A 17,171-nucleotide genomic window follows, 5' to 3' on the forward strand; every position below is an offset into this window, starting at 1 on the left:
ACATCATGACTATGTAACATACTTTATACATCATGACTATGTAACTTTATACATCATGACTATGTAACATACTTTATACATCATGACTATGTAACTTTATACATCATGACTATGTAACTTTATACATCATGACTATGTAACATACTTTATACAGCAGGACTATGTAACTTTATACATCATGACTGTGTAACATACTTTATACATCATGACTATGTAACTTTATACATCATGACTATGTAACATACTTTATACATCATGACTATGTAACTTTATACATCATGACTATGTAACTTTATACATCATGACTATGTAACATACTTTATACATCATGACTATGTAACATACTTTATACATCATGACTATGTAACTTTATACATCATGACTATGTAACTTTATACATCATGACTATGTAACATACTTTATACATCATGACTATGTAACTTTATACATCATGACTATGTAACATACTTTATACATCATGACTATGTAACATACTTTATACATCATGACTATGTAACTTTATACATCATGACTATGTAACTTTATACATCATGACTATGTAACTTTATACATCATGACTATGTAACTTTATACATCATGACGATGTAACTTTATACATCAGGACTATGTAACTTTATACATCATGACTATGTAACTTTATACATCATGACTATGTAACTTTATACATCATGACTATGTAACTTTATACATCATGACTATGTAACTTTATACATCATGACTATGTAACATACTTTATACATCATGACTATGTAACATACTTTATACATCATGACTATGTAACTTTATACATCATGACTATGTAACTTTATACATCATGACTATGTAACTTTATACATCATGACTATGTAACTTTATACATCAGGACTATGTAACTTTATACATCATGACTATGTAACTTCATACATCATGACTATGTAACTTTATACATCATGACTATGTAACATACTTTATACATCATGACTATGTAACTTTATACATCATGACTATGTAACTTTATACATCATGACTATGTAACATACTTTATACATCATGACTATGTAACATACTTTATACATCATGACTATGTAACTTTATACATCATGACTATGTAACTTTATACATCATGACTATGTAACATACTTTATACATCATGACTATGTAACTTTATACATCATGACTATGTAACTTTATACATCATGACTATGTAACATACTTTATACATCATGACTATATAACTTTATACATCATGACTATGTAACTTTATACATCATGACTATGTAACATACTTTATACATCATGACTATGTAACATACTTTATACATCATGACTATGTAACTTTATACATCATGACTATGTAACTTTATACATCATGACTATGTAACATACTTTATACATCATGACTATGTAACTTTATACATCATGACTATGTAACATACTTTATACATCATGACTATGTAACTTTATACATCATGACTATGTAACTTTATACATCATGACTATGTAACTTTATACATCATGACTATGTAACATACTTTATACATCATGACTATATAACTTTATACATCATGACTATGTAACTTTATACATCATGACTATGTAACATACTTTATACATCATGACTATGTAACATACTTTATACATCATGACTATGTAACTTTATACATCATGACTATGTAACTTTATACATCATGACTATGTAACATACTTTATACATCATGACTATGTAACTTTATACATCATGACTATGTAACATACTTTATACATCATGACTATGTAACTTTATACATCATGACTATGTAACTTTATACATCATGACTATGTAACTTTATACATCATGACTATGTAACTTTATACATCATGACTATGTAACTTTATACATCATAACTATGTAACTTTATACATCATGACTATGTAACTTTATACATCATGACTATGTAACTTTATACATCATGACTATGTAACTTTATACATCATGACTATGTAACATACTTTATACATCATGACTATATAACTTCATACATCATGACTATGTAACTTTATACATCATGACTATGTAACATACTTTATACATCATGACTATATAACTTTATACATCATGACTATGTAACTTTATACATCATGACTATGTAACTTTATACATCATGACTATGTAACATACTTTATACATCATGACTATGTAACATACTTTATACATCATGACTATGTAACTTTATACATCATGACTATGTAACTTTATACATCATGACTATGTAACATACTTTATACATCAGGACTATGTAACTTTATACATCATGACTATGTAACTTTATACATCATGACTATGTAACATACTTTATACATCATGACTATGTAACATACTTTATACATCATGACTATGTAACATACTTTATACATCATGACTATGTAACATACTTTATACATCATGACTATGTAACTTTATACATCATGACTATGTAACTTTATACATCATGACTATGTAACATACTTTATACATCATGACTATGTAACATACTTTATACATCATGACTATGTAACTTTATACATCATGACTATGTAACTTTATACATCATGACTATGTAACTTTATACATCATGACTATGTAACATACTTTATACATCATGACTATGTAACATACTTTATACATCATGACTATGTAACTTTATACATCATGACTATGTAACTTTATACATCATGACTATGTAACATACTTTATACATCATGACTATGTAACTTTATACATCATGACATATGTAACTTTATACATCATGACTATGTAACATACTTTATACATCATGACTATGTAACTTTATACATCATGACTATGTAACATACTTTATACAGCAGGACTATGTAACTTTATACATCATGACTATGTAACATACTTTATACATCATGACTATGTAACTTTATACATCATGACTATGTAACTTTATACATCATGACGATGTAACTTTATACATCATGACTATGTAACTTCATACATCATGACTATGTAACTTTATACATCATGACTATGTAACATACTTTATACATCATGACTATGTAACATACTTTATACATCATGACTATGTAACTTTATACATCATGACTATGTAACTTTATACATCATGACTATGTAACTTTATACATCATGACTATGTAACTTACTTCATACATCATGACGATGTAACTTTATACATCATGACTATGTAACATACTTTATACATCATGACTATGTAACATACTTTATACATCATGACTATGTAACATACTTTATACATCATGACTATGTAACATACTTTATACATCATGACTATGTAACATACTTTATACATCATGACTATGTAACTTTATACATCATGACTATGTAACTTTATACATCATGACTATGTAACTTTATACATCATGACTATGTAACATACTTTATACATCATGACTATATAACTTTATACATCATGACTATGTAACTTTATACATCATGACTATGTAACATACTTTATACATCATGACTATGTAACATACTTTATACATCATGACTATGTAACTTTATACATCATGACTATGTAACTTTATACATCATTACTATGTAACATACTTTATACATCATGACTATGTAACTTTATACATCATGACTATGTAACATACTTTATACATCATGACTATGTAACTTTATACATCATGACTATGTAACTTTATACATCATGACTATGTAACTTTATACATCATGACTATGTAACTTTATACATCATGACTATGTAACTTTATACATCATAACTATGTAACTTTATACATCATGACTATGTAACTTTATACATCATGACTATGTAACTTTATACATCATGACTATGTAACTTTATACATCATGACTATGTAACATACTTTATACATCATGACTATATAACTTTATACATCATGACTATGTAACTTTATACATCATGACTATGTAACATACTTTATACATCATGACTATATAACTTTATACATCATGACTATGTAACTTTATACATCATGACTATGTAACTTTATACATCATGACTATGTAACATACTTTATACATCATGACTATGTAACATACTTTATACATCATGACTATGTAACTTTATACATCATGACTATGTAACTTTATACATCATGACTATGTAACATACTTTATACATCAGGACTATGTAACTTTATACATCATGACTATGTAACTTTATACATCATGACTATGTAACATACTTTATACATCATGACTATGTAACATACTTTATACATCATGACTATGTAACATACTTTATACATCATGACTATGTAACATACTTTATACATCATGACTATGTAACTTTATACATCATGACTATGTAACTTTATACATCATGACTATGTAACTTTATACATCATGACTATGTAACTTTATACATCATGACTATGTAACATACTTTATACATCATGACTATGTAACATACTTTATACATCATGACTATGTAACTTTATACATCATGACTATGTAACTTTATACATCATGACTATGTAACTTTATACATCATGACTATGTAACATACTTTATACATCATGACTATGTAACATACTTTATACATCATGACTATGTAACTTTATACATCATGACTATGTAACTTTATACATCATGACTATGTAACATACTTTATACATCATGACTATGTAACTTTATACATCATGACATATGTAACTTTATACATCATGACTATGTAACATACTTTATACATCATGACTATGTAACTTTATACATCATGACTATGTAACTTTATACATCATGACTATGTAACATACTTTATACATCATGACTATATAACTTTATACATCATGACTATGTAACTTTATACATCATGACTATGTAACATACTTTATACATCATGACTATGTAACATACTTTATACATCATGACTATGTAACTTTATACATCATGACTATGTAACTTTATACATCATGACTATGTAACATACTTTATACATCATGACTATGTAACTTTATACATCATGACTATGTAACATACTTTATACATCATGACTATGTAACTTTATACATCATGACTATGTAACTTTATACATCATGACTATGTAACTTTATACATCATGACTATGTAACATACTTTATACATCATGACTATATAACTTTATACATCATGACTATGTAACTTTATACATCATGACTATGTAACATACTTTATACATCATGACTATGTAACATACTTTATACATCATGACTATGTAACTTTATACATCATGACTATGTAACTTTATACATCATGACTATGTAACATACTTTATACATCATGACTATGTAACTTTATACATCATGACTATGTAACATACTTTATACATCATGACTATGTAACTTTATACATCATGACTATGTAACTTTATACATCATGACTATGTAACTTTATACATCATGACTATGTAACTTTATACATCATGACTATGTAACTTTATACATCATAACTATGTAACTTTATACATCATGACTATGTAACTTTATACATCATGACTATGTAACTTTATACATCATGACTATGTAACTTTATACATCATGACTATGTAACATACTTTATACATCATGACTATATAACTTTATACATCATGACTATGTAACTTTATACATCATGACTATGTAACATACTTTATACATCATGACTATATAACTTTATACATCATGACTATGTAACTTTATACATCATGACTATGTAACTTTATACATCATGACTATGTAACATACTTTATACATCATGACTATGTAACATACTTTATACATCATGACTATGTAACTTTATACATCATGACTATGTAACTTTATACATCATGACTATGTAACATACTTTATACATCATGACTATGTAACTTTATACATCATGACTATGTAACTTTATACATCATGACTATGTAACATACTTTATACATCATGACTATGTAACATACTTTATACATCATGACTATGTAACATACTTTATACATCATGACTATGTAACATACTTTATACATCATGACTATGTAACTTTATACATCATGACTATGTAACTTTATACATCATGACTATGTAACATACTTTATACATCATGACTATGTAACATACTTTATACATCATGACTATGTAACTTTATACATCATGACTATGTAACTTTATACATCATGACTATGTAACTTTATACATCATGACTATGTAACATACTTTATACATCATGACTATGTAACATACTTTATACATCATGACTATGTAACTTTATACATCATGACTATGTAACTTTATACATCATGACTATGTAACATACTTTATACATCATGACTATGTAACTTTATACATCATGACATATGTAACTTTATACATCATGACTATGTAACATACTTTATACATCATGACTATGTAACTTTATACATCATGACTATGTAACATACTTTATACAGCAGGACTATGTAACTTTATACATCATGACTATGTAACATACTTTATACATCATGACTATGTAACTTTATACATCATGACTATGTAACTTTATACATCATGACGATGTAACTTTATACATCATGACTATGTAACTTCATACATCATGACTATGTAACTTTATACATCATGACTATGTAACATACTTTATACATCATGACTATGTAACATACTTTATACATCATGACTATGTAACTTTATACATCATGACTATGTAACTTTATACATCATGACTATGTAACTTTATACATCATGACTATGTAACTTACTTCATACATCATGACGATGTAACTTTATACATCATGACTATGTAACATACTTTATACATCATGACTATGTAACATACTTTATACATCATGACTATGTAACATACTTTATACATCATGACTATGTAACATACTTTATACATCATGACTATGTAACATACTTTATACATCATGACTATGTAACTTTATACATCATGACTATGTAACTTTATACATCATGACTATGTAACTTTATACATCATGACTATGTAACATACTTTATACATCATGACTATATAACTTTATACATCATGACTATGTAACTTTATACATCATGACTATGTAACATACTTTATACATCATGACTATGTAACATACTTTATACATCATGACTATGTAACTTTATACATCATGACTATGTAACTTTATACATCATGACTATGTAACATACTTTATACATCATGACTATGTAACTTTATACATCATGACTATGTAACATACTTTATACATCATGACTATGTAACTTTATACATCATGACTATGTAACTTTATACATCATGACTATGTAACTTTATACATCATGACTATGTAACTTTATACATCATGACTATGTAACTTTATACATCATAACTATGTAACTTTATACATCATGACTATGTAACTTTATACATCATGACTATGTAACTTTATACATCATGACTATGTAACTTTATACATCATGACTATGTAACATACTTTATACATCATGACTATATAACTTTATACATCATGACTATGTAACTTTATACATCATGACTATGTAACATACTTTATACATCATGACTATATAACTTTATACATCATGACTATGTAACTTTATACATCATGACTATGTAACTTTATACATCATGACTATGTAACATACTTTATACATCATGACTATGTAACATACTTTATACATCATGACTATGTAACTTTATACATCATGACTATGTAACTTTATACATCATGACTATGTAACATACTTTATACATCAGGACTATGTAACTTTATACATCATGACTATGTAACTTTATACATCATGACTATGTAACATACTTTATACATCATGACTATGTAACATACTTTATACATCATGACTATGTAACATACTTTATACATCATGACTATGTAACATACTTTATACATCATGACTATGTAACTTTATACATCATGACTATGTAACTTTATACATCATGACTATGTAACTTTATACATCATGACTATGTAACTTTATACATCATGACTATGTAACATACTTTATACATCATGACTATGTAACATACTTTATACATCATGACTATGTAACTTTATACATCATGACTATGTAACTTTATACATCATGACTATGTAACTTTATACATCATGACTATGTAACATACTTTATACATCATGACTATGTAACATACTTTATACATCATGACTATGTAACTTTATACATCATGACTATGTAACTTTATACATCATGACTATGTAACATACTTTATACATCATGACTATGTAACTTTATACATCATGACATATGTAACTTTATACATCATGACTATGTAACATACTTTATACATCATGACTATGTAACTTTATACATCATGACTATGTAACTTTATACATCATGACTATGTAACATACTTTATACATCATGACTATGTAACTTTATACATCATGACTATGTAACTTTATACATCATGACGATGTAACTTTATACATCATGACTATGTAACTTCATACATCATGACTATGTAACTTTATACATCATGACTATGTAACATACTTTATACATCATGACTATGTAACATACTTTATACATCATGACTATGTAACTTTATACATCATGACTATGTAACTTTATACATCATGACTATGTAACTTTATACATCATGACTATGTAACTTACTTCATACATCATGACGATGTAACTTTATACATCATGACTATGTAACATACTTTATACATCATGACTATGTAACATACTTTATACATCATGACTATGTAACATACTTTATACATCATGACTATGTAACATACTTTATACATCATGACTATGTAACATACTTTATACATCATGACTATGTAACATACGTTATACATCATGACTATGTAACTTTATACATCATGACTATGTAACATACTTTATACATCATGACTATGTAACATACTTTATACATCATGACTATGTAACTTTATACATCATGACTATGTAACTTTATACATCATGACTATGTAACTTTATACATCATGACTATGTAACTTACTTCATACATCATGACGATGTAACTTTATACATCATGACTATGTAACATACTTTATACATCATGACTATGTAACATACGTTATACATCATGACTATGTAACTTTATACATCATGACTATGTAACATACTTTATACATCATGACTATGTAACTTTATACATCATGACTATGTAACATACTTTATACATCATGACTATGTAACATACTTTATACATCATGACGATGTAACTTTATACATCATGACTATGTATCTTTATACATCATGACTATGTAACTTTATACATCATGACTATGTAACTTTATACATCATGACTATGTAACTTTATACATCATGACTATGTAACATACTTTATACATCATGACTATGTAACTTTATACATCATGACTATGTAACATACTTTATACATCATGACTATGTAACATACTTTATACATCATGACTATGTAACTTTATACATCATGACTATGTAACATACTTTATACATCATGACTATGTAACATACTTTATACATCATGACTATGTAACTTTATACATCATGACTATGTAACTTTATACATCATGACTATGTAACATACTTTATACATCATGACTATGTAACTTTATACATCATGACTATGTAACATACTTTATACATCATGACTATGTAACATACTTTATACATCATGACTATGTAACTTTATACATCATGACTATGTAACTTTATACATCATGACTATGTAACATACTTTATACATCATGACTATGTAACTTTATACATCATGACTATATAACTTTATACATCATGACTATGTAACTTTATACATCATGACTATGTAACTTTATACATCATGACTATGTAACATACTTTATACATCATGACTATGTAACTTTATACATCATGACTATGTAACATACTTTATACATCATGACTATGTAACTTTATACATCATGACTATATAACTTTATACATCATGACTATGTAACTTTATACATCATGACTATGTAACATACTTTATACATCATGACTATGTAACATACTTTATACATCATGACTATGTAACTTTATACATCATGACTATGTAACATACTTTATACATCATGACTATGTAACTTTATACATCATGACTATGTAACATACTTTATACATCATGACTATGTAACATACTTTATACATCATGACTATGTAACTTTATACATCATGACTATGTAACATACTTTATACATCATGACGATGTAACTTTATACATCATGACTATGTAACTTTATACATCATGACTATATAACTTTATACATCATGACTATGTAACTTTATACATCATGACTATGTAACTTTATACATCATGACTATGTAACATACTTTATACATCATGACTATGTAACTTTATACATCATGACTATGTAACATACTTTATACATCATGACGATGTAACTTTATACATCATGACTATGTAACTTTATACATCATGACTATATAACTTTATACATCATGACTATGTAACTTTATACATCATGACTATGTAACATACTTCATACATCATGACGATGTAACTTTATACATCATGACTATGTAACTTTATACATCATGACTATGTAACATACTTTATACATCATGACTATGTAACTTTATACATCATGACTATGTAACATACTTTATACATCATGACTATGTAACATACTTTATACATCATGACTATGTAACTTTATACATCATGACTATGTAACATACTTTATACATCATGACTATGTAACATACTTTATACATCATGACTATGTAACTTTATACATCATGACTATGTAACTTTATACATCATGACTATGTAACATACTTTATACATCATGACTATGTAACTTTATACATCATGACTATGTAACATACTTTATACATCATGACTATGTAACATACTTTATACATCATGACTATGTAACTTTATACATCATGACTATGTAACTTTATACATCATGACTATGTAACTTTATACATCATGACTATGTAACATACTTTATACATCATGACTATGTAACTTTATACATCATGACTATGTAACATACTTTATACATCATGACGATGTAACTTTATACATCATGACTATGTAACTTTATACATCATGACTATGTAACTTTATACATCATGACTATGTAACATACTTTATACATCATGACTATATAACTTTATACATCATGACTATGTAACATACTTTATACATCATGACTATGTAACATACTTCATACATCATGACTATGTAACATACTTTATACATCATGACTATGTAACTTTATACATCATGACTATGTAACATACTTTATACATCATGACTATGTAACATACTTTATACATCATGACTATGTAACTTTATACATCATGACTATGTAACATACTTTATACATCATGACTATGTAACATACTTTATACATCATGACTATGTAACTTTATACATCATGACTATGTAACATACTTTATACATCATGACTATGTAACATACTTTATACATCATGACTATGTAACTTTATACATCATGACTATGTAACTTTATACATCATGACTATGTAACATACTTTATACATCATGACTATGTAACTTTATACATCATGACTATGTAACTTTATACATCATGACTATGTAACATACTTTATACATCATGACTATGTAACTTTATACATCATGACTATGTAACATACTTTATACATCATGACTATGTAACTTTATACATCATGACTATATAACTTTATACATCATGACTATGTAACTTTATACATCATGACTATGTAACATACTTTATACATCATGACTATGTAACATACTTTATACATCATGACTATGTAACTTTATACATCATGACTATGTAACATACTTTATACATCATGACTATGTAACTTTATACATCATGACTATGTAACATACTTTATACATCATGACTATGTAACATACTTTATACATCATGACTATGTAACTTTATACATCATGACTATGTAACATACTTTATACATCATGACGATGTAACTTTATACATCATGACTATGTAACTTTATACATCATGACTATATAACTTTATACATCATGACTATGTAACTTTATACATCATGACTATGTAACTTTATACATCATGACTATGTAACATACTTTATACATCATGACTATGTAACTTTATACATCATGACTATGTAACATACTTTATACATCATGACGATGTAACTTTATACATCATGACTATGTAACTTTATACATCATGACTATATAACTTTATACATCATGACTATGTAACTTTATACATCATGACTATGTAACATACTTCATACATCATGACGATGTAACTTTATACATCATGACTATGTAACTTTATACATCATGACTATGTAACATACTTTATACATCATGACTATGTAACTTTATACATCATGACTATGTAACATACTTTATACATCATGACTATGTAACATACTTTATACATCATGACTATGTAACTTTATACATCATGACTATGTAACATACTTTATACATCATGACTATGTAACATACTTTATACATCATGACTATGTAACTTTATACATCATGACTATGTAACTTTATACATCATGACTATGTAACATACTTTATACATCATGACTATGTAACTTTATACATCATGACTATGTAACATACTTTATACATCATGACTATGTAACATACTTTATACATCATGACTATGTAACTTTATACATCATGACTATGTAACTTTATACATCATGACTATGTAACTTTATACATCATGACTATGTAACATACTTTATACATCATGACTATGTAACTTTATACATCATGACTATGTAACATACTTTATACATCATGACGATGTAACTTTATACATCATGACTATGTAACTTTATACATCATGACTATGTAACTTTATACATCATGACTATGTAACATACTTTATACATCATGACTATATAACTTTATACATCATGACTATGTAACATACTTTATACATCATGACTATGTAACATACTTCATACATCATGACTATGTAACATACTTTATACATCATGACTATGTAACTTTATACATCATGACTATGTAACATACTTCATACATCATGACGATGTAACTTTATACATCATGACTATGTAACTTTATACATCATGACTATGTAACATACTTTATACATCATGACTATGTAACTTTATACATCATGACTATGTAACATACTTTATACATCATGACTATGTAACATACTTTATACATCATGACTATGTAACTTTATACATCATGACTATGTAACATACTTTATACATCATGACTATGTAACATACTTTATACATCATGACTATGTAACTTTATACATCATGACTATGTAACTTTATACATCATGACTATGTAACATACTTTATACATCATGACTATGTAACTTTATACATCATGACTATGTAACTTTATACATCATGACTATGTAACATACTTTATACATCATGACTATGTAACTTTATACATCATGACTATGTAACATACTTTATACATCATGACTATGTAACATACTTTATACATCATGACTATGTAACTTTATACATCATGACTATGTAACTTTATACATCATGACTATGTAACATACTTTATACATCATGACTATGTAACTTTATACATCATGACTATGTAACTTTATACATCATGACTATGTAACATACTTTATACATCATGACTATGTAACTTTATACATCATGACTATGTAACATACTTTATACATCATGACTATGTAACATACTTTATACATCATGACTATGTAACTTTATACATCATGACTATGTAACTTTATACATCATGACTATGTAACATACTTTATACATCATGACGATGTAACTTTATACATCATGACTATGTAACTTTATACATCATGACTATGTAACTTTATACATCATGACTATGTAACATACTTTATACATCATGACTATATAACTTTATACATCATGACTATGTAACATACTTTATACATCATGACTATGTAACATACTTCATACATCATGACTATGTAACATACTTTATACATCATGACTATGTAACTTTATACATCATGACTATGTAACTTTATACATCATGACTATGTAACATACTTTATACATCATGACTATGTAACTTTATACATCATGACTATGTAACTTTATACATCATGACTATGTAACTTTATACATCATGACTATATAACTTTATACATCATGACTATGTAACATACTTTATACATCATGACTATGTAACATACTTTATACTGTGAGAAATATGTTCAGATCCTGGGAGGTGGTGGGAAATGAGGTCCGGAATCCAAAAAGTTATAGTATAAGTATATTTAATAAAAAATGATAGACAGCTTATGCTACCGCACGGGCCTTTTAAATCCACGGCGCACTTCTGGACACAGGTCCGAACAGTCCACTGGGCAGAGGAAAAGAGACCGAGCTCTCGTCCAACAGTTAGTTTTCTACTCATTCGTGGGAGAAAGTCCTTCCTGTTAGTTTAAAGTTTTATTACTTTCCTAAACATTTTACTGGCTCCGCCGTATTCAGGGGCGGAAATACTACGTCCTCTTCTTCTTCTTCTTAAAAGGTAGTGTCCAATGTCTCAAAAAGTCAATATTCGGCTCCGCCCCCTCAGGCCATCAAGAGAACTACATCTCCTAAAACACTAGTCAATATATCATGCAGCATACAGTATTTGTCTACATTCATTCACACATCAATCATTCTACAGTAATAAGTGACCTTCATATGCATACAATTACAAATCCCTCATAATATCCCTTATTAATTATCATATTTCATGCATTGTAATTTACACACAAACAACTCATTTTATATAGATGTGCAAGTCACATGACAAACTAAGCTTAAAAAACACTACAATACATCAAAGACTGTGAAATGAATATGAATGCTTTGAAATGATGCTTGAAGATGTTTTAGGGTCACAGTTTGGGAGCAGAAGTAATTTTATGTTTTGATTTGAGGAAGAGGAGGAGGAAGGGGAGACAGAACCACAGGTTATGAATATAAGGAACATACGTTTGTTTTTCTTTCTACCGTCAGATCTGAGCAGGTCAGCAGGGAGGAAGATGAGGAGGAGGAAGAGGAGATGGTGATGGTAAGAAGAAGAAGACATTATTTTATGTTGAAGTTATTCGTTCATAGAGAATCAAACGGCCTTTCTGATTATTGTTGTTTCATTTATACCTGCATAGCTTATGTATTATACCTTACGTATAATAATAATAATATATAATTATTAGAACACAAATTAAATCTGGATTTCATGAGCTTCAATTCCAATAAAAATGTTTTCTTGTCTCTTGCCTTCTCTGACCTCTCTTTCTGGAAGTGATTGGCAGATAAAGTGACACGAGAGAAGGTCATCAAGAGGACCACACGCACGCACGCGCACGCACACACACACACACACACACACGCGCGCACACACAGTGTAAACTGGAGCTGCTGCTAATACGTTTTATAAGTGAGCAGGAGGTCAGAGGTCAGGAGCCTCGTCTCTATATTGTTATTTCTGTTCTGGTTATTGGAGTTTTTCAGCATCGTTTCCTCTTTAAATAAACTTTATGACTCAAAGTCAGAATGCACATTCAGAAGCTGTGTGATCAGTGGATTATGAACCCTGTACTTCAATACCATGTGCAGACAGAACTGATTGTATATATATCAATATTAACATGTAGCCTGGTGTCTGTGTCTCCAGCAGGTCGAGGACGGAGGCTACGAGGCGTCCGTGTCTCGTGAAAAGCAGGACTCTGCTCGTCCAATGAGTTTAAAGGTCAGAAGTAAACAGACATTTCATTGGTTAACATTAGTGATGAGTCCATCAACCTGAAACCAGCTTTAAGTCTCTCTGTTCTGGCAGCCACCTCAACCTGAAGACCTCCTGGACTCACTCTCTCTCTCTCTCTCTCTCTCTCTCTCTCTCTCTCTCTCTGTCTGTCTGTCTGTCTGTCTGTCTGTCTGTCTGTCTGTCTGTCTCTCTCTCTCTCTCTCCTGTGTCTCTCTCTCTCTCTCTCTCTCTCCTGTGTCTCTCTCTCTCTCTCTCTCTCCCCTGTCTCTCTCTCTCCCTCTCCTCTCTCTCTCTCTCTCTCTCTCTCTCCTCTCTCTCTCTCTCTCCTCTCTTCTCTCCTCTCTCTCTCTCTCTCTCTCCTCTCTCTCTCTCTCTCTCTCTCTGAATCTGTGTGTTACAGTAAACCAGGTGAGGAGCCTTCATGCAGTACATTATAGTCGTTGGTCCCAGTTTTACTCTACTGTGTGTGTGGGTGGGTGGGTGGGTGGGTGTCTGTGTGCGTGTCTGTCTGTGCGTGTCTGTCTGTCCGTGTAGCTGGAAAGTACTCCCCTTCATGTCTCTGTGAGGACCGGACATCATGACTGTGTTGAACACCTCATTCACTGTGGAGCTGAAGTCAACCCACAGGACAGGGTGGGCGCGCGCGCACACACACACACACACGCGCACGCACGCGCACACACACACACTTTACTCTATTCCTAGATCAGTCTTCATAAAGTTAATAAAGACACTGTGTTGTTCTCCAGGAGGGAGACACTCCCCTCCACGACGCTGTTCGACTCAACAGATATAAAATCCTCCAGCTGTTGTTGCTGTATAGAGCAAACACACATCACCAACCAGGTAACACTGACCCCTGACCTCATGTCTCCAGGGCTCTCAATGCCCCCCAGGAGCCTCCAGGGTCCCCAGGGCCCCCAGGGCCTGAATTGGCTTGGAGGGGCTTTAATGAGCCTTCAGGGTCCTGAATGGGCCCCCTGGGCTTGAAAGGTCCTGGTGGCCCCCAAGAGCTCCAGTTTCACTGTGTACGCTGTGTTGAGTAAATAGAAAAAATGGGTTTGTAATCACACTGACAGACAACTGCTACAGTTCTCATTAAACTCAAGTCTCATTAAACTCATATCACATTAAACTCAAACATCATTTAACTCTGGTTTCGTTAAACTCTAGTCTCGTTAAACTCCAGTCTCGTTAAACTCCAGTCTCATTAAACTCATATCACATTAAACTCAAGTATCATTTAACTCTAGTATCATTTAACTCTAGTCTTGTTAAACTCCAGTCTCATTAAACTCCAGTCTCGTTAAACTCTAGTCTCGTTAAACTCTAGTCTCGTTAAACTCCAGTCTCATTAAACTCAAGTATCATTAAAGTCAAGTATCATTAAACTCAAGTATCATTAAACTCATATCACATTAAACTCAAGTTTTATTTAACTCTAGTCT

This window comes from Taurulus bubalis, assembly GCF_910589615.1.
Source record: "Taurulus bubalis genome assembly, chromosome: 2".
NCBI classification, from domain to species: Eukaryota; Metazoa; Chordata; class Actinopteri; order Perciformes; family Cottidae; genus Taurulus; species Taurulus bubalis.